This window comes from Dryobates pubescens, chromosome 8 (assembly GCF_014839835.1).
Source record: "Dryobates pubescens isolate bDryPub1 chromosome 8, bDryPub1.pri, whole genome shotgun sequence".
Classification (NCBI taxonomy): Eukaryota; Metazoa; Chordata; class Aves; order Piciformes; family Picidae; genus Dryobates; species Dryobates pubescens.
In genome coordinates this window covers 4034092-4049169 of record NC_071619.1, presented here as the reverse complement: position 1 = coordinate 4049169, position 15078 = coordinate 4034092, and positions in this window count along the sequence as shown.

The following is a 15078-nucleotide window of genomic DNA, read 5'->3' as shown; positions in this document are numbered from 1 at the left end:
GCAGGATGCTCTGCCTTAACAATGATTGCAAATGATTTCTTTTATCCTTGATTCTTCCCTTTATTCCTTTGCTTTCTCTCTTTCATTTACTCCTGTGAAGAGACAGCCCATGCAAATATTGTGATCTGAAAACACAGGTGATGGAGGCAGCCTATTAAAAGCTCCTTTCATGTCGATGCAGGTTCTAGTAGAGCTCAATTATAGGCCATTTTTTTGCAAGAAGTGGAAGTTGGAGTACCTGAGTAGTTGTGACAAAGAGAAAGCACATGGGAAGGAAAATATACTGCCTTTAATGATAGGTGGCATTGAGGAGATGTTTAAGCCACACTTGAATTCAGAGTGAACCTGGAACAGTCCAGAATTCAAAAGATGTTCAGCTTCTAACAAAATCAAGGCTTGTTTACAAATACTCAGATGTGAAGTTTGCATTTTCCAGAACTCCTGTATTTTACAGGAACTTGACTCTCAGGTCCTTGATTCGGTCTCCTCTCTCTGAGGATCTGCTACAAAATGCTTTACAATATACTTACATGACAACATTAGAAGACAGAGAGAGAAAATGAAGTTTCTAGAACAACAGAGGTGTACTAATGGAAGAAAATTATCTCTGTGGGACAATTTTTCATCTGAAAACTGCACTGAACTCTCAGGCCTGCATCCGAATGGCTGCAATCCAAACACAGCTTTATTTCCCTGTTGCAGGATGGCTGACAGTATGTTGCTTAATATTTAACACCACATATAGCAGAAGGATGTGATTGATAGTTTTTGCAGGTATAAACAGGGAAGAAATTGCCAGTGTTCACACTGGGCCTGATCTATCTGATTAGATAGTGTTGGATGATAGGTTGGACTCGATGGTCTTTTCCAGTCTGGTTAATTCTCTTCTCTTCTCTTCTCTTCTCTTCTCTCCTCTTCTCTCCTCTTCTCTCCTCTTCTCTCCTCTCCTCTTCTCTTCTCTTCTCTTCTCTCCTCTTCTCTCCTCTTCTCTCCTCTTCTCTCCTCTTCTCTTCTCTCCTCTTCTCTCCTCTCCTCTTCCTCCTCCTCTTCCTCCTCCTCTTCCTCCTCCTCTTCCTCTTCCTCCTCCTCTTCCTCTTCCTCTTCCTCTTCCTCTTCCTCTTCCTCTTCCTCTTCCTCTTCCTCTTCCTCTTCAGAAGAAGAGGAGAGCCCCTTCAGAAATGATGTTACTTCAGATTTTGGCTGCTGCAGATCTGTAGTAGATGATCTATGGTGCCCAGGAGACAGAAAAATGGAGATACAAGCAAGGATGTGAGCAAAATGCAAGGAACCTTTAAAAACCAATAACATTTAAATTTGAAGCTCTGTCAGTTGCAGTTGTTCAGCATTGAACAATTATGCTCTGTTCATATTTTGGTCCTTTGTGGGTTTTTTTGATCAGGAGCTTTTTCTTACAGTGGTGGTTCACAATGTACCATTTCAAACAGACAGCAAAGAACTTTTTAAGAGGCTACCAGGAAAAGTTTTGGGGGAAACACCTCATTATGCAGAAGCAAATTAGCACCCACATCAGTTCTGCACCATTTTTACTGTAGGCAACCTGGATAGTTAATGATATTTATAATGACACTTATTGATCTAATTTGCAGCATTCACTGAATTGATCTAACCTGGGTTCCTCATAAAGAGAAAGGCATAGAAAGAAAAGTTAAAAATGAATGAAGAAATTCACTCTTGTTATGATCCAGAACTTTTTTTCCCCCTACATCAGGAAGCTGAACAATGAACCAGACCAGACTGGCAAGGAAGATATTAATCTTTGGCAAAAGACAGTGTGCTGCTCTGTCCATTTCCATTTGAATCCAGAGTATGCCCTCAAAATGGAGAAAATTGGATTTATGCTTAAAATCTGTGTTATAATTTTGGTGTGAAGCATTTGTAGTGCCTGGATTTCATCCCACTAGCTGCAGAGATTTCTGAGACTCATAGAATCATAGAATTGTTAGGGTTGGAAGGGACCTCAAGGATGCAAAGCCAGCTTTCCTTAGCCACAATTTCCTTTGATAAAAGCCAAACCAATGTAACCTGTAAACAAGCAAGTGCTTATCAATCAAGCTCTTCTTGTCCATAACTTCACACATATGATAGGACACCGGAAAGGCTAACAATCAAGCAAATGTCTCATGTAGAGCCAGAAAGCCCAGTAAAGGACCTGAAAGCTGAGGGGAAGAGGTTATGAAAATGGCTGTCCCTTAATTTAACTGAATGCAGCAAACAAACCTTTGGAAAATTAAAATGATAAAATCAGATAATGAATAACTATAAAAGCTCATTAGAACTTAGACGTGCTCCCCTCCAATATAATTATGGCTAATATGATTTCATCAAATGTCACTGAAGAGCTGGAAACTCATCAGGATGAAACACTTTTTGTTCCTTCTGCCCTTCAGTAAGAAGGTCTCATCAGGCTTTATAAATATTGACAATGACTGACTCTTCCTGCAGGGAGAGTCTGGTGACTGGGAAATGTGGATGCTTAATCTAATACCTAGCCAGCCAGCGTCACACACCAGCTGCGAGACAGAGCCCCTTGGCCTCACATTACATCACCTGGACATGGTGCCTACATCCCCCACATCTGCACAGAGCTGCTGCTGTCTGGCTCTTGCTTCTGCCCTCCCCTGTCAGCCCTAGATGCTTTGCAGGTTGGCCTGCTGTACCCAGCACATGAGATCCTGGAGCAGAGGAAGGACAGCAACACTGTTCCATGCCTCTAGTAACGTGCTGCTGGCAGGCACTTCAGTGGGTGGGACCTTCAGTGATGCTCAGAGGAGGGAAGGTAGGTCATCTCCACTCACATCTTGTGTAGCAGGATGCTAAACATTTGTCAGATCTGAATATCTAACTGTGGACCTTCTTTTCCCTAAAACATTTCAACTTTTCAGTGGTAAACTATCCTGCATTGGATCAAACCCTTCAGTTTGTGGTGAGCTGCCATGGCAAGCAAATGAACTGGACTGAGTTATGACCATGGGAGAGCTGGCCCCAGATATTTCATATCTGATTGGATTTGTTCATACAGAAAAAAAATGAAGAGAAAATGATTTAAAACTATATAGGCTATATAAAGCCAGGATTTTGTGACAAAAAAGATATTCCATGTCACAGGATCCCAATTTTACTGAACTTCTCTCTTTCCTTTTCAGAAAGGTAGAAATGCTATGCAGTAAAAGTTTAATACCCTGGAAGTCATGCACAGAGGATTCTCTTCACTCCTATTGTAGAAACCCTCCAGCTCACAGGCTCGTCCCTGGATAAAGATGGATGTACTGCAGGTTTCTGAATACAACATTCAACAAAGCATATTTGTCCTTCTTTTGGCTTCTATGGCCTTGTCCATCATGGTGCATTCTGATATATTAAAGGGGGGGAAAAAAATCTCCATCCAAATGAAGCCTTTTTAAGGCTTTCAGGGAAAGCTCTGGGCTAAGCTTAGTTTTCACTCTTCATGTCTTCATGTCTTCTCAGTTCAAACAAATGCATCTACTGACTCTGCAGTAGCTTCATTGCTTACAGTTAACTCTTCAACTTAGAATCATAGAATGGTCCAGGGTGAAAGGGACCTCAAAGGTCATCCAGCGTGAGCTCCACACAGTCAGCAGGGTTCTGCACATTGGCCACAACAACCCCATCTCTACAAATACCTGAAGGGAGGTTGTAGACAGACAGAGGTTGGTCTCTTCTCCCAGGCAACCAGCACCAGGACAAGAGGACACAGTCTCAAGCTGCACCAGGGGAGGTTTAGGCTGGAGGTTAGGAGGAAGTTCTACCCAGAGAGAGTGATTGCCCATTGGAATGGGCTGCCTGAGGAGGTGGTGGAGTCACCATCACTGGAGATGTTCAGGAGGAGACTTGATAGGGTGCTTGGTGCCATGGTTTAGTTGATTAGATGGTGTTGGATGATAGGTTGGACACGATCTTGAAGGTCTCTTCTGGTCTGGTCTGGTCTGGTCTATTCTATTCTATTCTATTCTATTCTATTCTATTCTATTCTATTCTATTCTATTCTATTCTATTCTATTCCCAACTAGATCCGGCTGCCTGGTGCCTCACTGATTCTTACCTTGAATCTCTCCAGGGAAGGAGCCTCAACCACCAACATCAAAAGGCTGAATCAGTTCCTTTCCTTACTCTGTGAAGAGGCTTGGTACCACTTGTTGGCTCCCAATGACTGAGTGGAATCTTATCTGTGAGATGCTGCAAACTCCCTTCTCCATGAGGGACCTTGCTCCTCTCTTCTCCCACCAGCATCAAGGCTGAGAGTGTTTCACTCACTGACTGCTTTATACCTGTGCACCTTCCTTTCCTACATGTCAGACACAGCTAATCAAGGCTTCTTGCTATTATATCCATGAATTGCTGCATTTGTTAACCACCTGACACCATGTCAACTTTATTGTGTTAGCATCAATCTTTGCATACAATGGCAAGAAGAAAGGCATATAAGAAAGTACAAGTGTAAGAAAGCGTTTTATTGAACTGTTTCCCCTGGAGGATCCATAGAAATCCTCTAGCACATGTGTCATTGAGAGCTCAACTTAGGAATGCTTTGGCCCTGTTATTGCTGACAGCAGATTTAATAACCTGGTTTGGTCCTTAAAAGAGGAATCTTGCATGAAAATGTGCATCCATAGGTCAGAACTTTCCTCTCAGCATGGAGCCTTCTGGTTCATATTTTCTTCCTTTTTTACTGAATATATTTAAGCCAGCTTCTGTTCTGACAGACTCAGAGTTCATTAATACTTTTGCTCTTTGTGACCCCATGGAGAACATCAATAAATACATTAGGCAAAGCTCAGTCAAACATAAATGTGCAGTTGCATCGCACACATTATGTGTGGTTTCACATGTCCTTGTTCAGCAGCACTGAAAATAAAACTACAGAGCACACTTTACACCTGAAATGTACACACAAGTCATGTATGTGTATGTTTATATATTGTTATAGTTTCAGGATGGGTGCCTTTAAAAAACACTGAGTGGAAGACCTCCAGGAGGTCCAGAAGGGCCCAGAGATGGACCAGAAAGGGCAAACTTTTTATTCTATCCCATAATTCTGCTATCTCTTTACAAGCAACCTGTACTTCTAGCTCTTTCTCTTTTCTCTCTCCCCTCTCCTCCTGGGAAAGTGTGAGTTCTTAATCAGGCATGGGGGAGGAATTTGGGTCTCACTGCAGCCCTGAGAGGCTTGGGTTATTTTCATGTGCAATTGTGACCTGTTTGGGCATACTGTAGGGGCAGAAAAGAGCACTAAACCTGGGTATTAAGGCATGGATGGGGGGTGAAGACTTTTCCTGGGATGCAGAAAGTGTCGAGGATTTCTATATTTTGCATTAGGGATTGAAGTATTCTGTATTATATATTTGTGTGTAGATACAATTCTGTATTTCTCTCCAATCCTATGAGAGTGTTTTAGTTTTCCTCCTTAGGGGAGTAAGATAAGATTCTGCCTTGCACTTTAAGATATATGTAAATACCACAGTATCACAGTACATTAGAGGTTGGAAGGGATCTCAAGAGATCATCGAGTCCAACCCCCCTGCCAAAGCAGCATCACCTAGGGTAGTCCACACAGGAATGCATCCAGGTGGGGTTTGAATGTATCCAGAGGAGACTCCACAATGTCTCTGGGCAGCCTGCTCCAGGGCTCTGTCACTCTCGCTGTAAAGAAGTTTCTCCTCATGTTGAAGTGAAATCTTCTATGTTCAAGCTTGGACCTGTTTTCTCTTGTCTTATTACTGTGCACCACCAAAAAGAGCTTGGCCTCCTCCACTTGACACCCACCCCTCAGATATTGATAGACATTGATAGATCCCCTCTCAGTCTCCTCAAGACCAAACAGCCCTAGGACTCTCAGTCTCTCTTCACAGGGGAGACGCTCAAGTCCCCTAATCATCCTTGTGACTCCCCATTGGACTCCCTCCAACAGGTCTCTGCCTCTCTTGAACTGGGGAGCCTGAAACTGGACACAGCATTCCAGGTGTGGTCTCACCCATGTCCATGATCATAGAATCCTTCACATCCTATGCAAAAACACCTCTCCCATTAAGGCTGTGGAAGGTTTAGAAAAGCTCAAAACACCAACAGAGCATAAGAAGGAGCACAAGCAACTTTGATAGCTTCCAACATGAAGTAGTAACCTTTGGTTTTCAGTTATGTCAGCACAGGACAGACACCAATGGAAATATGTCCCTTAGCAGCATCAATTTGTTCTCTTTCCACTTTTAAGTTTTATAAAGCAAAATAAAAACAGGATTCATGCTAAGGGAAATGCAAGTTTGAATTTGAAGGCATGGAAGCAGTTTTGAGGAGGGACTCATTTGCTCAGTGTTTTGGGGATCATTAGGCTGTAAGTGCAGCACAATGCAGCACAGTCCAAGTTTGCCAGGGATGGCTCTCATTGAGCATGGAGCTAATTAGCCCCTCTGAAATTCCTGCTCAATCCCGTGTGGATTTCTTTCTGAGAAACCTCAGAAAGTCAGTGTAAGAATTTCTTTTAATGCTTGGCATATTCAGTTACCCCTGTATTTTTCAGAGCAGGAGGAGTTTCACAGCCTTGAAGATTATCCACAGGTCCTTGCAGTTGTAAACACACATGTGATTCCTCTTTACTATTGCTGCCATTAATAAGAAAAAAGAAAAGTAAAGCTTTGATTTTTCTTTATTATTATTTCTAAAGCTAATGCTGATGATAAAAGGCTGTGTAACTACCCCAGCATTTCTACCTTCAGTGTCTGTAAGCACTACCACACATAGGAACATCATCAGTGAAAACAACAAAGCTGGTGAGGGGTTTGGAGGACAGCCCTGTGAGGAGAGGCTGAGGGAGCTGGGGTTGCTTAGCCTGGCAAAGAGAAAGCTCAGAGGAGACCTTCTTGCTCTCTACAACTACCTGAAGGGAGGTTGTAGCCAGGTGGGGGTTGGTCTTTTCTCCCGGGCAGCCAGCAGCAGAACAAGAGGACACAGTCTCAAGCTGTGCCAGGGGAGGTTTAGGCTGGATGTTAGGAAGAAGTTCTTTATAGAAAGAGAGATTGGCCATTGGAATGTACTGCCCAGGGAGGTGGTGGAGTCAGCATCACTGGAGGTGTTTAGGAAGAGACTGGATGGGGTGCTTGGTGCCATGGTTTAGTTGATGAGATGGTATTGGGTCATAGGTTGGACTCGATGATCTCAAAGGTCTTCTCCAACATGGTCTGGTCTATTCTATTCTATTCTATTCTATTCTATTCTATTCTATTCTATTCTATTCTATTCTATTCTATTCTATTCTATTCTATTCTATTCCATTCCATTCCATTCCATTCCATTCCATTCCATTCCATTCCATTCCTCTCCACTCTATTCTGTTCACCTAATACCCACAGATCTTCAGGGAAACCAATGACTCTACTTACAAAAGAACTAATGGTTGTACACCACAGTCCTGTCTTCTGCTGTTTGCTTCACTTTTTACTCCTTCCTTTCACCCATTCACCTCCTCTCCTGCCATGCTTGCAATGTCCATCATTTACTTCTGCTACCTCAAAGACTTTTTCTGAACAACTGTGAAGATACTGTTTGCCAACTGCTGTCTCAGGATCAAGCCTGATATCTATGCTGTAAACTCAGACTCTCACACTGATGTTTTTTAGCAGCCTAACAACATGTTTTCTCTTCCATTGAGCAGTACCATCAAGCAGCTGCAAAAAATTACAGGCTCTGAAATCTCTGTATTGTTCCCTCTGCTAGTGGTAAGGATCTGTTGGAGATGACTTCCCTTCCAAATGTGTAAACTGTGCTCCCCAGGAATACTCTGTATAACTCTGCTCCAACCAGGCACTGTTGGATTATTTCTAGGCATTAAAAAGATTTTCTTCAAACAAACACATTTAGGATTTTCCTAATAGCAATTTAAACCTAATCTGAGAATGTCTGGAAGTGGAAAATTACTTCTACATGCTGAGGATAGTGTTCCATTACCAGTAATTTATTGTCTTTAAGAGCATCGCTGGAACATTTATTGACACAACAAAACACAGACAGTTCTGGTGTATTGTAAAATCTCATTGCACTCAGCCATTTGTGACTAAGCACAGCAGTACAATTTATATTCCCAGGCAGGGCTTCTGGGCTTCTTATTTTCCCAAGTGTGTTTAGGCTCATATGAAGATTGGATGATCCAAGGGACCCGAAAAACAGAAACACCCCCTAAACCTCCCCCAAAAAGCCCTGTTTAAAACAATTGCCAACCTACAAGCACTCTTTGTGGAAGAAACTCAAATAAATTACTTTCCAAAGAAATCTGGCTGAAAAAAAAAATTGCTAAAGAATTTCCCAGAGTGTTTGCAGGTATTGAAGAGATTATGACAGATTTAATCCATCAAAGGCTTTCAGTTATTCTGCCTCACAAATCACGTTTCTCTGTGTTAAGGTTTATAAGTCAACAAGCTCATGTAAGATTTAAACTTGGCTTCTATCTATTTGCTTGACTCTAGAATATGAATGCCAGATAAGTACAACTTTTATTAAAGAGTTACACAGAAGAGCACTGTTAAGAATGTTTGGTTTGGGGGTTGGTTTTGGTTGCTTTGTTTGGTTGGTTTGGGTTTTGGGGGGAGTTTTTTGATACTTCAATACTTATTACTGCTAGCATGTTGTAGGGTCTTGCTCTGCAAAGTTGTATCTTGAAGTCAGGGATTATGCATGTGAGTAACTGTTAGGGATGCCAAAGCATATGAGGGGAAATCTTTCTTGAATTTCATCCACTCCTGGCTGTTCCAGAGGTACACAGAAAGAGGAGAGCCTGCTCTGGCTGCCAGCTGTTTTCTTCTATTGGAGGCAAACCTTTCACATAACCCCCTTCACTAACCCTTCTCTCTTGCATGTAGAGAGATACTTGGGTTGAGCTCAAACAGGAATTCCCTATGACTGATTCAATACCTGGCACAAGCATTTCCCTGCCCAGCAGTCCTGCTTTGTATGTTTCAGCCTCTGCAATTTTGCTTCATGAACTTTTTTGGCTTGGGAACTGTTGCTGTCTGTGAGCATTTCCTTTCTTCTGCCAACACAACAGCTGATGCTGAATGCATGTTCTGCTTCAAACCTGCCTCACCTCACTTCTATGATCTCTTTTGCTCAGGAGACACCCTGCACTCATGTACCCAGCCTTGGTCAGTTCTGCAAAATGACTCAGTGCTGGTGCAGGCAATGTTTAATTTAGAATAGAATGGAATTAACGAGGTTGGAAAAGACCTTAGAGATCATCGAGTCCAACCTATGACCCAACACCATCTCATCAACTAAACTATGGCAGCAAGCACCTCATCAAGTCTCTTCCTAAACATCTCCAGTGATGGTGACTCCATCACCTCCCTGGGCAGCACATCCCAAGGGCCAGTCTCTCTTTCTGTGAAGAACTTCTTCCTAACATCCAGCCTAAACCTCCCCTGGCGCAGCTTGAGACTGTGTCCTCTTGTTCCGCTGGTGGTTGGCTGGGAGAAGAGACCAACCCCCACCTGGCTACAACCTCCCTTCAGGTAGCTGTAGATGGCAATAAGGCCTCTCCTGAGCCTCCTCTTTTCCAGGCTAAGCAACCCCAGCTCCCACAGCCTCTCCTCTTTTGCTCAGGAGACACCCTGCACTCATGTACCCAGCCTTGGTCAGTTCTGCAGAATGACTCAGTGCTGGTGCAGGCAGTGTGTTATATTCCATCAAAAAGAAGCTGAATCCACTTTCTGACGTAGAGCTGTGTTGTGGCACAGGGCTTACAATGTGTGGGAAAGCAGGCTAATCTTTTAACCAGTTGACAAATGTTAAAGGTGAATAACCACTTAAACCAAACTGACCTTAAATCTTTCTGTACACTCTGAGCTACTGCACAGACTGAAGCTTGGGCTCAAAAAAGCAGGAAGGTATTTGCCTGTGAATCCCTCCCAGTGAAGCAGAAGCTGTAGCTTCCTTTCCACACAACTGCTCATGCCCTGCTTTGCCCTCAGGTTTCCCAGGACTCGTGGCTTGTGCACCATTACCATAACTGATGCACAGTGGCATCTTACTCCCACACACATATAGAAGCAGGCAACCATTTATTTGCACATGTCTGTGTGTGCATAAATAAAACCACAAACTGCATTCTTATTACTGACCATATTTCTTAATATATGGAGTTCAGAGTTTGTGCCTGGAGGGGACTTGCAGAGCCACCTGAAAGGCACCAGTTCCAAAAGACCTGTGAGTGGTCAATATAAACACAATTTACATGCAATGACTGAATTCCTCTGAGCTCCAGGGACAGGAAAGGTTTTTTTTTTTTGTCAGATGCCTTTTAGTTTCAGACAGATTTCTGAAGAAAATAATTAGGTTTGTAAAACTGAGGCCAGTACGCCTTCCCATTGATCACTCTATTAACAGTGGGTTGCCCTCAGGGCTGTGTTCACTGTAAACAGAATACCGGCTTGGAAAGGACAGAGGCGTTGTTCAGCCTAGTTATTTTCCAGCTTTTTGTGTTCTTGGTGGGCAGGCTTTTTTCTGCCTGTGAATGTGTCAGAGCTACGCCACCAACAACCTGTGGACAGTAATATCAGAATGGTTAGAAAAAGCCTGCCATGAAAACTGCTAAAATTATCTTCCTTAGCCATCTTGCAGCACAGTGGCTTTCCTGACATCTCGAGGAGAGCCATGCTTCATCCTCAACATCATGCTGCCCTTGCTAGTGTTTGCTATCAGGAGACAAAAGTCTTCTGGGTGCATAAAGCCAGGAGAGAAATGAAGATGTTCTGGTGTGTGACAAAGGGGACTATCCTTTCCTCCATTTGTGTGACAGGCAATAGTAACATAGCACTGAAAGACAGGAGGAGAAATCAAGGCCAGTGCTGACCCTTCCATCACTAGTCTCAAGTTTCTTTGAGTTAATTTTTCATAGCTTCATATAATGGTTTGGGTTGGAAGGGGCCTTGAAGATCATCTAGTTCAAACCCCACTACTGTTGGCAGAGACACCCTCTGCTAGGCTAGGTACCCTCTGCCTGGCCTTAAACACCTCAGGGAGAGGACAACCTCCCTGGGCAACCTGTTTCAGTGTCTCACCACCCTTACTCTAAAGAATTTCTTTCTAATATCCATCTTAAATCTACCCTCCTCAAGCTTCAATCCATTCCCCTCTTGTCCCATCACTACAAGCACTTTTCAAGTAGGTATAAAAGGTGAAGCTACACACCAGTGGCATATCAAGAAACCATTACACTGGTCAAGCATTTCTGATGTTTATTCTGCTGTTACTTATAGCTACTATACAATATGTAGCTAAATATTTCTCCAAATATAGCTAAATATCCTTCTCATCCTATAACATGCTAGCTTAAGTATTCCAGGCCACGTGTTTTCTGTAAGGGTGTAGAGAGGGAGCAGGGTAGGAGGTGATTTTTTTTTCCCCCAGATCCAGAAGAGCCAAATGTTTGTCTTTTTTCAAATAGACTAGACTAGACTAGACTAGACTAGACTAGACTAGAATAGAATTAACCAGGTTGGAAAAGATCTTTGAGATCATCGAGTCCAACCTATCATCCAACACCATCTAATCAAGTAAACCATGGCACCAAGCACCCCATCCAGTCTCTTCCTAAACACCTCCAGTGATGGTGACTCCACCACCTCCCTGGGCAGCCCATTCCAATGGCCAATCACAATGTGAATAGCAAAATAGTTTCAAAGGCGAATTTTAGTGGAGGGATTTCATGCTGTAACATGGTTGTTCTGAAATACCAACTATTTCAGACCCTCACTGAAACTCACATGAGTGTTGTTTCCCAACTATATCAGCTTTGGGGTTGCTTTCATGGTGTTCTGTTTCAATGTAAATGGTACAGAGGAAAACTGAAGGGACTGCACCTCAGAGTACTGCTGCTACTTTGGGTCAAGACTACGTGTGAACCATATTTTAGAGCAAGTGCTTGATGTTGAAGAGCTTTGCTTTTTAACAGGTTAAATTATTTACTGCATAGAGACATCCTATGCCATTTGGTGTTGCGGTCCAGGATTTTCTCCATGGCACATCTATAGATCCCCTGATATCTGTCACTTCCTATAAGTATTACAACAAAGCATCACCTTTTTATGTTCCTCCCTCCTTCTACTCCTCTTCTGCTGTAGCCTTCCTGCACCTCTAATAAGTCAGTACCTGCTGCCACAGCTTCTTGGTGCAACGAGGAAATGGCTGCCCTATGCTCCCACGTTAAAATTAACATCCTTCTTTCTGTGCAAAGGGGAGCAAGTGATGTTTTACTTCTTTTTGACAGAGACACAAGCTCTGTGATGTCTCTTTTTCCCTCGGGCACCTATTCTCTGCCTTGAGCCTTGCTAGCTTTAAAGATGAATCCCTTGTATGCCACAGACTTGGTTAGCACAGACATAATTGTTCAGTTAAAGAAATGTTTAGCATTGTAGATTAATTGATGTAACCCTCTTAAAAGCAAATTTTCTGCTTTCTTTCCTCTCTCCTCTGAACAGCCCATGCCACAATGAACAATCCTGTACATAAATACACACATTCACATGTACATTTCCTGTAGGCTACACGACAGGAGATTAAAATACAATGCATATCCCTGGTGCCTGGAGAAGAGGAGATGCATTATTCAGTGGAGCTAACTACCACACAGTCTTACTACAGAGTAATTAGTAGCATGACTGTCGGGCACAAAGGAAGGAAAAAAGTCTTGAAAGAGCTACAAAGGTTGAAAAAGCTGACTAAGTATATTACTTGTTATTAGCAAAACTTAAGCTGCCAGGTATCTTTCCCAACCTAAACTGCAAGAATTATTTATAGCAGGAATTTTTCCCCAAGAGCAATAGCTACAAATGATTAATTCATACCCAAAAAAAAAAAAGAGGCTGAGATAATTGTGAGTTATTGCAAATTAAAATCCAAGCACTAAAAATACATGGAAATCTTTAAAAGAGACAGTTTTAAAAGGGATTACTTTTCCCAAAGAACCCAGCATTTCTCAGCCTGGATGGTGAGAACCACAGAAATCACACAGAATCACAGAATCATCAAGGCTGGAAGAGACCTCCAAGATCATCAAGTCCAGAAGTGGTTTTCAGCAGTAAAGGGGCCTAGAGGCAAACCATCCAAAAGTCACTTCACCCCTGTGCTTGCAACAACAGCATGCAACTTCCCATGACAGCATCAAGGACATCTTTCCACAGAGGAATTTTCAGCTGAGGTCAAAATTTTGGTTGCTAATAAGTACTATTCTCCAACGTCCTTTGTAGAATCATAGAATCAATAAGGTTGGAAAAGACCTCAAAGATAATCAAGTCCAACCTGTCACCCAAGACCTCATGACTACTAGACCATAGCACCAAGTGCCACATCCAATCCCCTCTTGAACACCTTATAGACTGGGGGTGACTTGCAGGCTCATTGCCTGCATGCTTGTGGCTGGTGTATTTGTCTGGGTGTATCATTTAGCTAAGCAGGCTTCATGGCACCACAGAGATGCCATTCAATCTGGCAGTCAGATAGCAGATTAAAATGTTTTGTCACCAGCCTTATTATGCTCCATGCCTTTAAGCCTATGTCCTAAAGGCTTAGGGGTGTTTCACTCAGAAGGGAGTGTTTTTAAGGTCCTAAAAATGCTGATTCCTAAATAAATACATGCTTTTGGGAACTAATTTCAGAATTTGTAATTATTTCTTCATAAAAATTAATGAAGTAATAATGGTGTTAAATCTGGGTGAAATAAGGACATGTATATTTTAATATATATATATATAGAGAGAGAGAGAGAAGAGAATAGAATAGAGTAGGATAGGATAGAATAGAGTAGGGTAGGATAGGATAGGATAGGATAGGATAGGATAGGATAGAATAGAATAGAATAGAATAGAATAGAATAGAATAGAATAGAATAGAATAGAATAGAATAGAATAGAATAGAATAGAATAGAATTAACCAGGTTGGAAGAGACCTTTGAGATCATCAAGTCCAACCTATCATCCAACACCATCTAATCAACTAAACCATGGCACCAAGCACCCCATCCAGTCTCTTCCTGAACACCTCCAGTGATGCTGACTCCACCACCTAAAGCAAATAAAAGGTAAAGACTGAACAAAAGAGATGGAGCTGAGCAGCCTTTTTCAAAGCATGACATTTTGCTCAGCTGTTCTGTTCAAGTAACAACTGGGAAAAAATCCCATGGCTTCCCTCCCACCCTTTCCCCCTTTTAGATCAACCTTAGTTAACAATTAATTCAATATAATAGTAAAGAGTTCAATAGGAAAACCAAATTAGCAGCTTCCCAAAAGTAATTGCTGATTTGGCTGTGGTCCTATTCCTTTTATGGCTGTTCTTCAGTAGATCACTGATTAAAGATAAATGAGTATCAGTGAAAATAAGAGTTATCTGCCTGAACACAGTTCACATCTGCAGAGAGGCAAATCTAGCAGGTTCCTGATCTGTTAACTTCCTAGAGGTAACCACAATTTCATTGTCTAGATCAGTACAGCAATAGTATGTAGATGGATGCAAATGCTCTCATGCTTATCTATGCTAATAGTGCAGGCATGGCTTTGCATATATATTTTAGCATTATTTAGCAAATAATCAATTGGCTGAAGACAAGAGAAACTAGGACAGTAGAAAAGAGGAGTGAGGTAAGGTCCAGCAAGGCAAGGTAGCCAAATGCTGTCAGTGTGAGTGTTGGCACCACAGTGGTAGGCAGATGCAGAGTAGAAATATTCTAGAAGACAGGAGAGGCAGGGGGAAGGGGAGGTCTGCTCTGGCAGTTATATGATGCACAGAGAAGCAAGTTGCTTCTACAATCATGTCTGCCATCAGAAATGACTGCAAAAGCATCTTACGTCTCTCCATACCTACATTCTGAGGGGTGACAGAAAGAGCAGGGTTGCTGTCAGTTAACACCCCTATGAACTGCTGTGAACATGAAATACCCAGCCCCCTGTGGTCCTGGTAGAATACTGCTGTTGACCTTTCACTGACATTCATTGATGCTGCTAACCAGAGCTGGTGATCCCTTTCTCCTTTCAAACCCCACCTAAGTTCTCAACTAGATGATG